The sequence below is a fragment of the Acipenser ruthenus genome, chromosome 25 (genome assembly GCF_902713425.1).
Source record: "Acipenser ruthenus chromosome 25, fAciRut3.2 maternal haplotype, whole genome shotgun sequence".
In the NCBI taxonomy this organism is placed as follows: Eukaryota; Metazoa; Chordata; class Actinopteri; order Acipenseriformes; family Acipenseridae; genus Acipenser; species Acipenser ruthenus.
In genome coordinates, this window is record NC_081213.1 from 28,043,820 (window position 1) to 28,056,654 (window position 12,835).

The following is a 12,835-nucleotide window of genomic DNA, read 5'->3' on the forward strand; positions in this document are numbered from 1 at the left end:
AGAACAGCATTGTACGGATATGTATGTACAGATAATTAATGTAAGCCTATATGTATGAACACACTGCAGTGTGTGTTTCTGCAAAAGATTGATATCCTTTAGCAATACTAATTCAATTGAAATGGTCAGTTATTTGATGAATCAATAAAAGTACAATTAAACTACACTATATAAACAAAATATATATTGGAAAATAAAATAATAATAATAATAATCAGCTTTTAAATTAGTGCCACATGAAAGCGGATCTCGCTCATTCAGATTTTAATGATCGCTTCCTCGTATATATCTTGATCAAATAAAAAGATTTTAAAAATTTGGACGAGAGATAAGATAATCAAATCACACCTCTGAAAGACACACAAACATGGATGTAGCCTGATTAACAAACAAACCACGGGTACTTACTACATAGATACAGCCTTTTCCTTTTATGTCCACTAAAACGGTTAACAAATATACTTATACATATATACAACATATCGAAACGTGGGCAGCTGGCTCTTTGAGCTAATATATATATATATATATATATATATATATATATATATATATATATATATATATATATATATATATATATATGAAAGAAAAGGTTTTTTAAAAATGTACACAAACAGTTTAAAATCTTTCAGGACATTTCGGGCAAAAAGCCCTTCAGCTGTTTAAAAACTAAACACACAGTGCAGTATATATATATATATATATATATATATATATATATATATATATATATATATATATATATATATATATATATATATATATATATATATATATACACATACACAAATAGCCTGTACAAATATTGTCTGTAAAATAATAGAATTAAAAAAGTATATTGAATTATATTGGGGAAATGTCATCATATATATATATATATATATATATATATATATATATATATATATATATATATATATATATATATATATATATATATATATATATATATATATATATTATTTTCTAGGTCCTATCTGTCTATCAAGCGGCGAGATCTCCACTGGTAAATGATGCATTAGATGCAGAGAATGTATTTGTTGTGTGAGTTTGAAAAGGCTCTGATAATCTGGAAAGGGGAGATAAGAAACACCATTTATCCAACAGCACTTTGGAGCCAATTTCCAGCCCGCTCAACCCCATTCTCCATCTACCTCCCGGAGCTGCCAGATAACGATTAGGCTATTTATTATCTTCAGAAGGAACAAAGATTACCTAGCGCCGATGAAAAATTACCCCTGGATAGTAATAATCACAAGAAGAAGGGCCCCAGATCTGCCGAGCATATTTCTTAGTCCAAATCAGTATTGAAATTGCACTTGCTCGTGAGCTAATAAAGCATGCCCCGCTCTCTAGCTGTAGCGCAGCCGGGATCCGCTTCCTCACACCGGACTGCAGTGAGACGCGCATTGCGATCTGAAGATGACATCTTCATATAGATAACAAGGGGACTGGAGCAGCGTTACAATGCACACGCTTCTTCATAATAACACTAAATGCTGGGAATAATGAAACACACAAATCAGACTAAGCGCAATCTTCAGCAAATACCTATTAGCATTGCCCTAATTCTGATTCCCAAGACAATACTATTATTATTATTATTATTATTATTATTATTATTATTATTATTATTATTATTATTATTATTATTATTACTGTGATGCAGAAGCGATACTACAAGTTAAAGCGAGTGCATTTAATTCACTTGTTTTTTGTTTATTTTAAAGATTTTTTTCAAAAACATTTAATAATCTGATATCTTATATAGACTAGAGTAAAGCATATAATGAGGCATTTAATATCATTCACATTCGTAATTAACATTATAAACAGTACACAAAATGAATGTTAGCATCACACAAATTATAGACCGATGGATGGATGGATAGATAGATAGATGAATAGATAGATAGATAGATAGATAGATAGATAGATAGATAGATAATTTTCATAAAGGTTATTTATGAGGCTGCTGAGATAATAAAGCGTATATTCGGATTATTATCAGTATGTATACAATCTGTGTGTGTGTGTAGTGGAAAGACTAAATGAGTAATTATCACAGATAACTCCACTGTATTTTACACTATCTATAAAGTAGACGGAGATGTGTAAAGTACATGTTTTGTCTTTCAAATCCGATTCTAAATATGCATGTGGCCAGTGTTATATATCTAACCGTATCTCTCTTCCTTCGGGGTGATGGAAATGAAGCAGTCGTCTTTGAGCTGTGTATAGCTCTGCACCGAGGTGAGATTCATTAAAACCTCGTCCCAATGCAGAGCCGTGGAAATGCGTGTTTGCTCCCGATAACTCTTATCTGCCCGGCCATCGAGGGCGCTTCTATTCTCTCAGTACAGCGGATCATAAGGGCTTCAGCTAAACGGCAGCGGAACAGCCCCTTGTAACGCTAATATGTATCTCTGTATTATCATGGTGATTCACTTCTCATTAAACTCCGGTTCATTTTCTTTGTTTCTTCCACCCGCAGTGAGTGTACAATTCGGACGCTTCTTTTCAATGCGGCGCACATGCACACATCAACAAGATCAATGCGATATTTGCAATGTCCGATTGAGGCGATAAACAACCAGTTCAAATATGAAACTCTCACGGAGGCGCCCTTATTAACATGCACATATCCTTTGCATAAAGCTGATGCAGATTCCCAAAATATAAAAGAACTGTATTGCATGTATAAATATATGTGTATATTATTCATGGCACTATTATTATTATTATTATTATTATTATTATTATTATTATTATTATTATTATTATTATTATACTACTACTACTACTACTGCTACTACTACTACTACTACTACTACTACTAATAATAATAATAATAATAATAATAATAATAATAATAATAATAATACCGCATTCTGAAGAGAGAGATAGCAGCTGAATTAAATCGAATAAAATGAGATTATTGCAAAGGGAAAGAAAGAAAGCGTGTTCTACCGCAGTACTAGAGTATATAGAAGCCCTGCACAGGCACACTATACCCGCGGCTGTGCAGAGCTCCTCTTTAGACGATTCTTATATCAGGAAGACGATTCTTTTGTAGTCTGAATTACAGATTCATTTGAAATGGGAAAGTCGGGTCGCGTGGAGCGGTGAATGAGACGTTCTACACAAGGTGCAAAGCGCGCACAATGAGACGCGCGCGTGTAAAGATATTGTAATGATACAAATGAAGGCGAAGGGACGAGCCGCTTTAATATGTCCATAAATACACAACTGGACCATTGTGTCACCTTGGAGAACCCGTGGAGAAAATAGTTACCAGCTTTCAACTGAATACCGTGGCAACCTGTGTGTGTGTGTGTGTGTGCGTGTGTGTGTGTGTGTGTGTGTGTGTGTGTGTGTGTGTGTTCGTGCGTGTGTGTGTTCGTGTGTGTGTGTGTGTGTGTGCGTGTGTGTGTGTGTGTGTGTGTGTGTGTGTGTGTGTTCGTGCGTGTGTGTGTTCGTGTGTGTGTGTGTGTGTGTGTGTGCGTGTGTGTGTGTGTGTGTGTGCGTGTGTGTGCGCACACACACAAAGCTAAAGACCGAGCGGATAGGAAGCAGTGTGAGGGCTACACCATGCCCTCGCATTGAAGCCGCAGTTGTGTCTGCTGTAAATGTGCTTATGAGTTGTAGCGGATAGGTAACACATCCACACAAGAGAAACCCATCTGAACTGCGCAATTAGAGAACCACAGGGCGAGCCGCTGAGTGAGACACCGAAGACACGAAAGACGAGGTAAGGCCACTTCACACAACTCTTGTTTCAGTCCGGTTATTATCACCTGACTGGACTGTAGCCCTTATTTGGTTTATGATGTGTTTTTTTTTTCTGTCATGGATTCCCGCAGGTATTGCGGAGAACGCATTGACAGCAGCAGAGCTTTGTCGCGTTGTTGAGCTGCAATGCAATGTTACACACTGTGCAGACATTACAGGGAGGCGTGCGAAGATTGCGGGGTTATATTAACTGCTATGGATTGTAAACTTACATGAAAACAGGGGACGGCGATAACAGAATATAACGGACTCGGAAACTATGTAATACACAGCCCGGGGCGTCTAGTTTTATCCAGACATGCTTACATACAAGAAGCGCAAAGGAAAATGACAATGAGACCGTTTTATTAAATAATAATAATAATAATAATAATAATAATAATAATAATAATAATAATAATAATAATAATAATAATAATCAATATTGACTAATAATGAGTAACATGAAACATACGTTTTTCTTTATCACCGCAGACGAATGATTCTGTATCTCCCACGGGAGAGACCGGAGGGGGTATGTTATAAACAAATTAAACATGTCATAATATTGTAAAAGAAATAATACCGACACGGCAGTATGTTTGTTTAGAGGTTAAACCCAGACAGACCCTTTCCTCCGAATTCAACTCTATTCCTCAGCTGGACTTGCTGTTAAAATGTAGAATGTGATACTGCCGCTGCTAAAATGAACCGTTCAGGATTCTTGCCCCTTCTCCAGTGAGTATCCGGTTCCTTTATAAGCAAGTAACGATAAAAGATGATATCGTTCATTAACATGGTGTAATCGTACAACACAATAAGCATCTTGTCAATAGCTAGCTGCATAATATGTGCACAGTGATGTTACATGTCTACACAGGATTACAAGAAACAAAAGCAACGTGAAATATGATCATTCAGAAATCACCCTCCCCTTAAAACAATCGCACCTATATATATATCTATATCTATATATATACCTATATCTATATATATATATATATATATATATATATATATATATATATATATATAATGCGCATTTGTGAGGTTTGCGTTTTTATTTAAACAAAAAAAATGCTTTTTGTATTATTTAATTCTAATAGGAAATGATGAGCAAAACTACTAAAGACAAGACTTCGTTTAAAGGATAAAAACCCAACAATAACACACTTGAATTTTAAGCGTTATATAAAATACAAGATAACAGCTGAATACCTGTTTTAGGAGAGAATGCAATGTGTTTTGCACACACACACACACACATATATAGAACCAAAAGGTCAACTTTTTAGATGTCGCAAATGCACGCACAAGTGTAAATAATAATATAAAAATCAGATGGACGCAACTTTTACAAATGGAACTAAAACACGGAGCTTACGACCCTTTTGTTTTAGTTTTGTCCTGTTTTTGCTTTTAAGCCACAAGCTTCGCTTTGTAGAAGCGGGCATTGTCTTTCACAGAAAGGCTGGGTGACCCTATAGAGGCATTATGAGATGCCCTTCGCTGATGCCGGCTAGATGTGGATTTGGAGGTATTAGAATTAATTCGCTCAGAGTAAACTTCCATCTTTTTTCTGTTGTTGTTTCTTTTCTTCGGGGAGCGAGGCGAGTCGCGAGCCCCGCAGCCGTCCTCTGCTGCACCTGCCCTGGCTGCTGCGAGCACGGGCCTGCAGTCTCGTGCAGGAGATTTACTCCGATTTTGCATTTAAAAGAAGGGGCTCCCCTTTTCTTGGAGAATAGCCAGATTATTTTTATTTTTTTTGGGGGGGGGGGGGGGGAGTGGGGGGGCAGTCTTCTCTGTTGAGACACCCCACCCTTTTCTTTACTGTTTTAAACATACACATTGCAGGCTGCATGGTCTACTAGATTGCACATGGCAGATGCAATTGAGGGTTATTTAAGTAAAAAGGGGGCTGGTTTTAAAACTAATAATAGTTTAATATGAAAATCGTTTCAACGCTGGTAAAAAGCTTCGACAATTCTGGAGTCTAGAAAGTAATGTCTTCATTGGGTGTAATTCTTCTCTGTCAAATCGTTCCTTTGTGAGCAATGCCCAGCCTCACCCCGGGCTAGAATATATATATATATATATATATATATATATATATATATATATATATATATATATATATATATATATATATATATATATATATATATATATCCCGTGGTGGAGCTGCGTGCCACAGAGCGCAGAGCCACTGCAGGTACCATCTTTCTCTATATAGCGCCTAAATGAACAACCTGAGCTATTTATTTGAAGCTTTTTAACACAAACATTTCTTTACTTTGAGGTGGAAAGGGACTGCGTTACTTTCTTGGTGGTAAATGCAATGTAAACATGCCCCTGGATGTGATTTAGGGAAGTCCTGTTGTGTCTTTTTGATATTTTACACACAGTTCAGGCCAGATAATATAGTCACAATAATACAGCAAGAACCTATGAGGGCAGCACTATAACCATGTTACACACATCATATCCAGCATGCCGTTTCATTTGAAACAGCTGCTTTTGCAATACACCATTTGGAAGAAACTAAGTGTACCATATTTACAATTGAAAGCAGAAATTCGCGGAAGATATTATGTACAAGTGTTAGGCTGCAGTGCGGGTTTGGACGCTTGGGGCGTTTGGGTGAACATTACTCTCACTTACACATTTAGTTTTCTTCTGACACTGGATGGAAGAGAGTTTAATTAAAGGACTGCTATCCTCACAGCGGCATTCAAAGAGTAGCACACACTAAATCGTGTGCAACGATTTCATGCGATACACTGCATACAACAAGCGACTGTGTCACACTTGTGTGCTGCGTTGCTTGATACTTATTAAAAACACTGTAAGGATAGCGGAGGCATAATTACAATTTAACTGAGACAAAAAAAGACAAATTACCAAAGTTTGAAGAATAAAGTGATTTGCACGTGGCCTGTACTCTGCAGAACTGGGCAATCCCAGGCAATCCCAGACAATCCCATGCAATGATATTCATGCGCTACACCAGCCCCGGAGCGAGTGCGAGGCGTGTATTCACTCAGTCAGACAGACTCGAATGAAGGTCTGGCGTGTTCGTTACCTGCTGCCTCCTCGGTTTGGCAATAAACTCCGACAGCGCGACAACACGGAAGAAAGAGAGTTTGTATTCGTTCTGACGTCAGTCTTACGTGCAGCTATTTCTGTGTAACCACCTGAGTACACTGACTGACAGATTATTTATTTTACAAAAGAGTGAGAGAGAGAGAGAGAGAGAGAGAGAGAGAGAGAGAGAGAGAGAGAGAGAGAGAGAGAGACGCATGCCGGAGCGCGGTGTTTCTTTTCTATAACTGTATGTTCATTTTGCTGCAAACGCGGATGACTCTTCTACTAAATGATACCCAGATCTGAAGCATTGAATTGATCATCGCCGGCTATTCTCCTTTATCGAAGTGAGTATTGTCGCAATCTCCTTTCTGAATGCCTACAGTTTGATTAGCCCGCTTACACACTGTTCCACTTCTGCTTTACTTATGTAACTCAGAGGGTATCGGGGATGAATGCACTTGAGCTGGACTATTTTAACTCGATAAAGAACATCTTTTTTTTATTACAGTAATTAGTAAAACTCGACTTTATTTGTCTCGTAGTTGCTTTTCCTCTGTTTTGTGTCTCCAGCGCGGTGTTATAAATAAGATCGCTTACAGTTTCAACAGCATGCTCTTAATTGAGTTGAAGTGTTTGCGTGGATTCAAAATGTCAAAATATTTCTAAAGGTCAATTGACGTGTTTTTCATTATTCAGAAAAATAAATAAGTGCAAGAGAATGTGTTACAAAACCAAAAAGCATGAGCGCATTCACAGTATACCGCGAAAGAGCAATTCTGATCAAATACTACTACTGATGATAATAATAATAATAATAATAATAATAATAATAATAATAATAATAATAATAATAATAATAATAATAATAATAATTAATCAGTTGTTATATACTCCTAAACTAAAACGCATTGCAATTCAACAACATAACCATGCATATAAAAACTCGCAAGGGAACAATGTTGTTTGGATAGTTGCTTGTTTGTATTAAATCTAACGCAGAGCCCCGTGTTGCATCAAAAGCACCCCCTCTTGTATTATTTAGTCGTTTCTCTCTTGTCCTGTTAAACTCTGAAAGCGATCAGCAGCTTTCCTGTATCTCCGAGTGGAAAGCAGCGCCGGATCCCGCAGCGCCGGGCAGGCTTGTTTGGGAGCTGGGAGTGTACACGGGGGCCATGCATGCGAGCCCTGAAAGAAAGCAAGACAAGAATGATACCTCCCTGAAAGGATCTCAGCGCTTCCCAAACCAAAAAAACTGACATTTACATCGAAAAAACTGCAAAGCCAACTACACAGACTACGCCCATTATTATTATTATTATTATTATTATTAGTAGTAGTAGTAGTAGTAGTAGTAGTAGTAGTAGTAGTAGTAGTAGTAGTAGTAGTAGTATTAATATTATTATTATTATTATTATTATTATTATTATTATTATTATTATTATTATTATTATTATTATTAATCCAAGGTATGCCTTCATATTAATTTATCTCCTAGTGTTACACCATTTTATTTCATAGAAATCTTGTCAGTTCTGCAGTAAATGCTTTTCCTTTTACAGAACAACTAAGTAGCTAAATAAATAGTATATATATATATATATATATATATATATATATATATATATATATATATATATATATATATATATATATATATATATATATATGGGAGAGAGTTGTTCTTCCACTGGCCCGTGCTTGAAGATATTTACCGCTGCTCCAGTTCACCATCTCGGGTTATAGTCGCTCAGAACAGTCCCCCTCTCTGTCGATCTCTCCGGAGACCGCTTTAATAAAATTGACAGCATCGCTAGTTAACCAGCCGTGTGAAACAGGCTAAACTGCGCTCAGACAGCCGCGGAGATTCAGTTAAGCCTCTGCTAAAGACCCGCGGCGGTATGTCTTGATGACTGAATTCATTAAGTGTGTCAGAAAGATCAAAAGGAGCGCAGCAAAACTCGGGTTCAAACAGTGCCGCTGGATCCGTGCGAGGCAATGGCGTGCAATGTGCAGCCAGGACTGGAGCTCGGAGTCTCTTCCCTCTTCGTTCATCATATATTGCATATAAAGTCACTACAAAAGAACCTGTTATCAAAAAAATAAGCAAAGGAAATCAAATAAAAACTGCTGCGCATTTTCTACACCTGCTGTATTCGGAAAATGTTATTTTTTAACATCATTAATGTATTATTGAAGAACAAAAACCATTTCACGTTCGTTTTAAATTCATAGCTATGTTTGTGTATTTCTGTTTCTCCATCTATAAATCTGTGTAGTTATCTGTACATCTGAGATACAGTGCGACTCTATCACATTGAAATCGCAATGCAATTCATTGAGGCTGTTTTAAATGCAATGATCTTAACTCTCCCATGAAGGGATTTGAGCCGCTGTAGGGTTACGTTGTCAATCAGCTATCAAATGCAAATCCTGATCGTTTTCCAGCAATAGCGGCACATTACACTCCCCGCCATGGAGAGATGCCACCAGTACACCGTGCTGACACAGACCCATTTTAACCGTTCATTTGCGGGTGTGTTCATTTCTAGTTGGCTTCTGTACTGGCGGTGTTGCAGCTTGGTCTCTGCCTGGTGTAGTCTGATAATATAAGCAGTTTGAGCAATGTTTCCAACGTGCATTTGTAAACCACGTTGTTGCTGCAGCTCTGTACAATATGCTGTTAATAGCCTGTTTAGAAGGTGGGGGGGTGCAGTCAGTATTTGACCCGGGACGAGAGTAATAACAATCCGTAATAAGTGGAAAATCCGGATAAAAGGCTCTCATTCCGGTCGTGATTTCCGGTCCTCTTGTGACTCTCCAACAAAGTTAACAGTTATAAAAATAACGCGTTCCACACAGACAGATCAATCAGTGCCCAAACCCGCTAACCATGCGCGAGTACTGTACTGTGAAGCTACTCTATTCGATTAGAATGTGATGTTGAAAAAAGAGCTTCATGACCCAGGCTATTTCCTTATATTCATGAAGGCACATTTCCAGAGCTGTGGTATTGGCTGAAAGTTTATATATATATATATATATATATATATATATATATATATATATATATATATATATATATATATAAATACACATAACATATAAGACTTATACTATAATAATAATAATAATAATAATAATAATAATAATAATAATAATAATAATAATAATAATAATAATGCATCTTTTCTGTAGTGTGCAGCGTTTTGGTATGCTGTGACTTCTGTTGGTAGAAGTGACAGGATCAAGCTCTGTATCCGAGGGGTATTTGTTCTTATATTTTATAACAGATTGTTTTTGTTTTGTTTTGTTTTCCAGAGTGAGATAACCTTTCGTTTGGGTTTGACAATCTTTCAGATCGTGAATGTGATTTCTAGCTCCTTTCTGGCCATGTTGTACCCAATGCTATCTTAGACAACCGGCCTTAAACATTAGAAAAGAACGTTTCTAACGAGTTTACCACAGCTTTATTTTTAAAACTGTTTATTAGAGTTAAAAAAATAATTGAGGCCAACCATATGAAAACACAAATATATTTAGGCGTATCTGAATATATTTATTTAGCTGGCATAAGTAGTTCAATGTTATTTTAAGACCTGTTTGTTTTGTTTTGGGGTGTTTAAACTGTGCAGTAATAATGAATGATTGAAAGAACTGGACTATGTGCACAGCTTCAGTTACTTCACCAATAAAACAAACTTGTATTCAAAATCAAAATATATCAATATTATTAATTGCGCTCTTATAAAAACAACCTGTGCATTCTGTGTCCTCGGAAGGGGCTGTGCTGTGTTCATCTTGAATAAGAGAAGGGGCTGTGCTGTGTTCATCTTGAATAAGAGAAGGGGCTGTGCTGTGTTCATCTTCAATAAGAGAAGGTGCTGTGCTGTGTTCATCTTGAATAAGAGAAGGGGATGTGCTGTGTTCATCTTGAATAAGAGAAGGGGCTGTGCTGTGTTCATCTTCAATAAGAGAAGGGGCTGTGCTGTGTTCATCTTCAATAAGAAAAGGGGCTGTGCTGTGTTCATCTTGAATAAGAGAAGGGGCTGTGCTGTGTTCATCTTCAATAAGAGAAGGGGCTGTGCTGTGTTCATCTTCAATAAGAGAAGGGGCTGTGCTGTGTTCATCTTCAATAAGAGAAGGGGCTGTGCTGTGTTCATCTTCAATAAGAGAAGGGGCTGTGCTGTGTTCATCTTCAATAAGAGAAGGGGCTGTGCTGTGTTCATCTTCAATAAGAGAAGGAGCTGTGCTGTGTTCATCTTCAATAAGAGAAGGGGCTGTGCTGTGTTCATCTTCAATAAGAGAAGGGGCTTTGCTGTGTTCATCTTCAATAAGAGAAGGGGCTGTGCTGTGTTAATCTTCAATAAGATTAGGGGCTCGGCTGTGTTCATCTTCAATAAGAGAAGGGGCTGTGCTGTGTTCATCTTGAATAAGAGAAGGGGGTGTGCTGTGTTCATCTTCAATAAGAGAAGGGGCTGTGCTGTGTTCATCTTCAATAAGAGAAGGGGCTTTGCTGTGTTCATCTTCAATAAGAGAAGGGGCTGTGCTGTGTTAATCTTCAATAAGATTAGGGGCTGTGCTGTGTTCATCTTCAATAAGAGAAGGGGCTGTGCTGTGTTCATCTTCAATAAGAGAAGGGGCTGTGCTGTGTTCATCTTCAATAAGAGAAGGGGCTGTGCTGTGTTCATCTTGAATAAGAGAAGGGGCTGTGCTGTGTTCATCTTCAATAAGAGAAGGGGCTGTGCTGTGTTCATCTTCAATAAGAGAAGGGGCTGTGCTGTGTTCATCTTCAATAAGAGAAGGGGCTGTGCTGTGTTCATCCCGATGCTGTATTTTATTTTCAATTAAAAGTTGGCCTGCTGCAGTTAATCACGACATTGTGGGGACTCTGAGACGCTATCAGGACACACTTGTTAATTATATAAGTCATTTTAACGGCTCACCCTTTTAATTATTATTATTCAGTAGTTCGGGACAAACACCAATCACAAAATGTTTTAGTACAAATATTTATTGTAGAGAATGCGGAGTATTCGATTTTACAGAAAAGTATGCTGTATATACACATTCATTTGGCATCAAACCTAACTTGGTTTGAGGGCTCGCTGCCTGGCCAACTGACCGAGGCTGAGACCCCCATTGATAAAACATAAAAACTGTTAAGAAAGGTGGAGATGGGGAGGTGGTGGGTTACGATGAAATCAAAACGCAACTGAGAGATAAGTGAAGAGGGTATTTATAGTGCTAACAATTTAAATTAGCTAATGTGTAAATTGAATGATTCAATTTGGTGATGCGGAGATTGGTGTCTGACCCTCCTCCCGAACTTTAATTATAAATTTCATTTATTATTATTATTATTATTATTATTATTATTATTATTATTATTATTATTCAAACAATAGACAACACAGAAGGTCAGAGAGGTCGCGGGTCGTCTCCTGCTGCAGATTAGCAGTGCTTTCTGGGCGTTTTAGGGGGATCAGTGTAACATTACCTACAGACACAGAGAGGACAGGGTCACGACGGGGTGAGTCATGCAGTCATGCACAAAGAAAGAGAGAAAGAAAGAGAGAAAGAAAGAAAGAGAGAAAGAAAGACTCACTGTATCGCAAACCCGTTTAATATCATCATCATTGTTATATATAAGACCAAAATATATTATTATTATTATTATTATTATTATTATTATTATTATTATTATTATTATTATTATTATAAAATGTAATACAATAACCGTTCTATTTCAAGAGAGAGAGAGAGAGAGAGAGAGAGAGAGAGAGAGAGAGAGAGAGAGGTGCAGCAGCAACACTAACTGCCAGTAAGCTTATAAATTCTGTTTTCATTTATTGCACATGTAACACTATCTAATATCTAATGTTTATACATTTATGATTCGCAAAAAAAACCAATAAAACACACACACACATTCACGCTCACAGACACACACAGCATTTTCCGATTACTTGTTTAT

General features: G+C 37.1%; 1 protein-coding gene across 2 annotated transcripts in view; it reads left to right on the forward strand.

Moving 5' to 3' along the window:
- The first annotated feature begins 3,573 nt into the window (after nt 1-3,573).
- The window catches only part of LOC117412219 (GATA-binding factor 2), a 25,345-nt gene continuing 16,083 nt past the window's right edge, over nt 3,574-12,835 (forward strand). The window contains exon 1 of one of the 2 annotated variants that reach the window (XM_034903941.2): nt 3,574-3,754. The gene's annotated coding sequence lies outside the window, so the exon portion shown is untranslated. Of the gene's footprint in view, nt 3,755-7,025; nt 7,206-12,835 lie in introns of those variants that run through there. The other variant, XM_034906425.2, reaches the window with a different exon arrangement.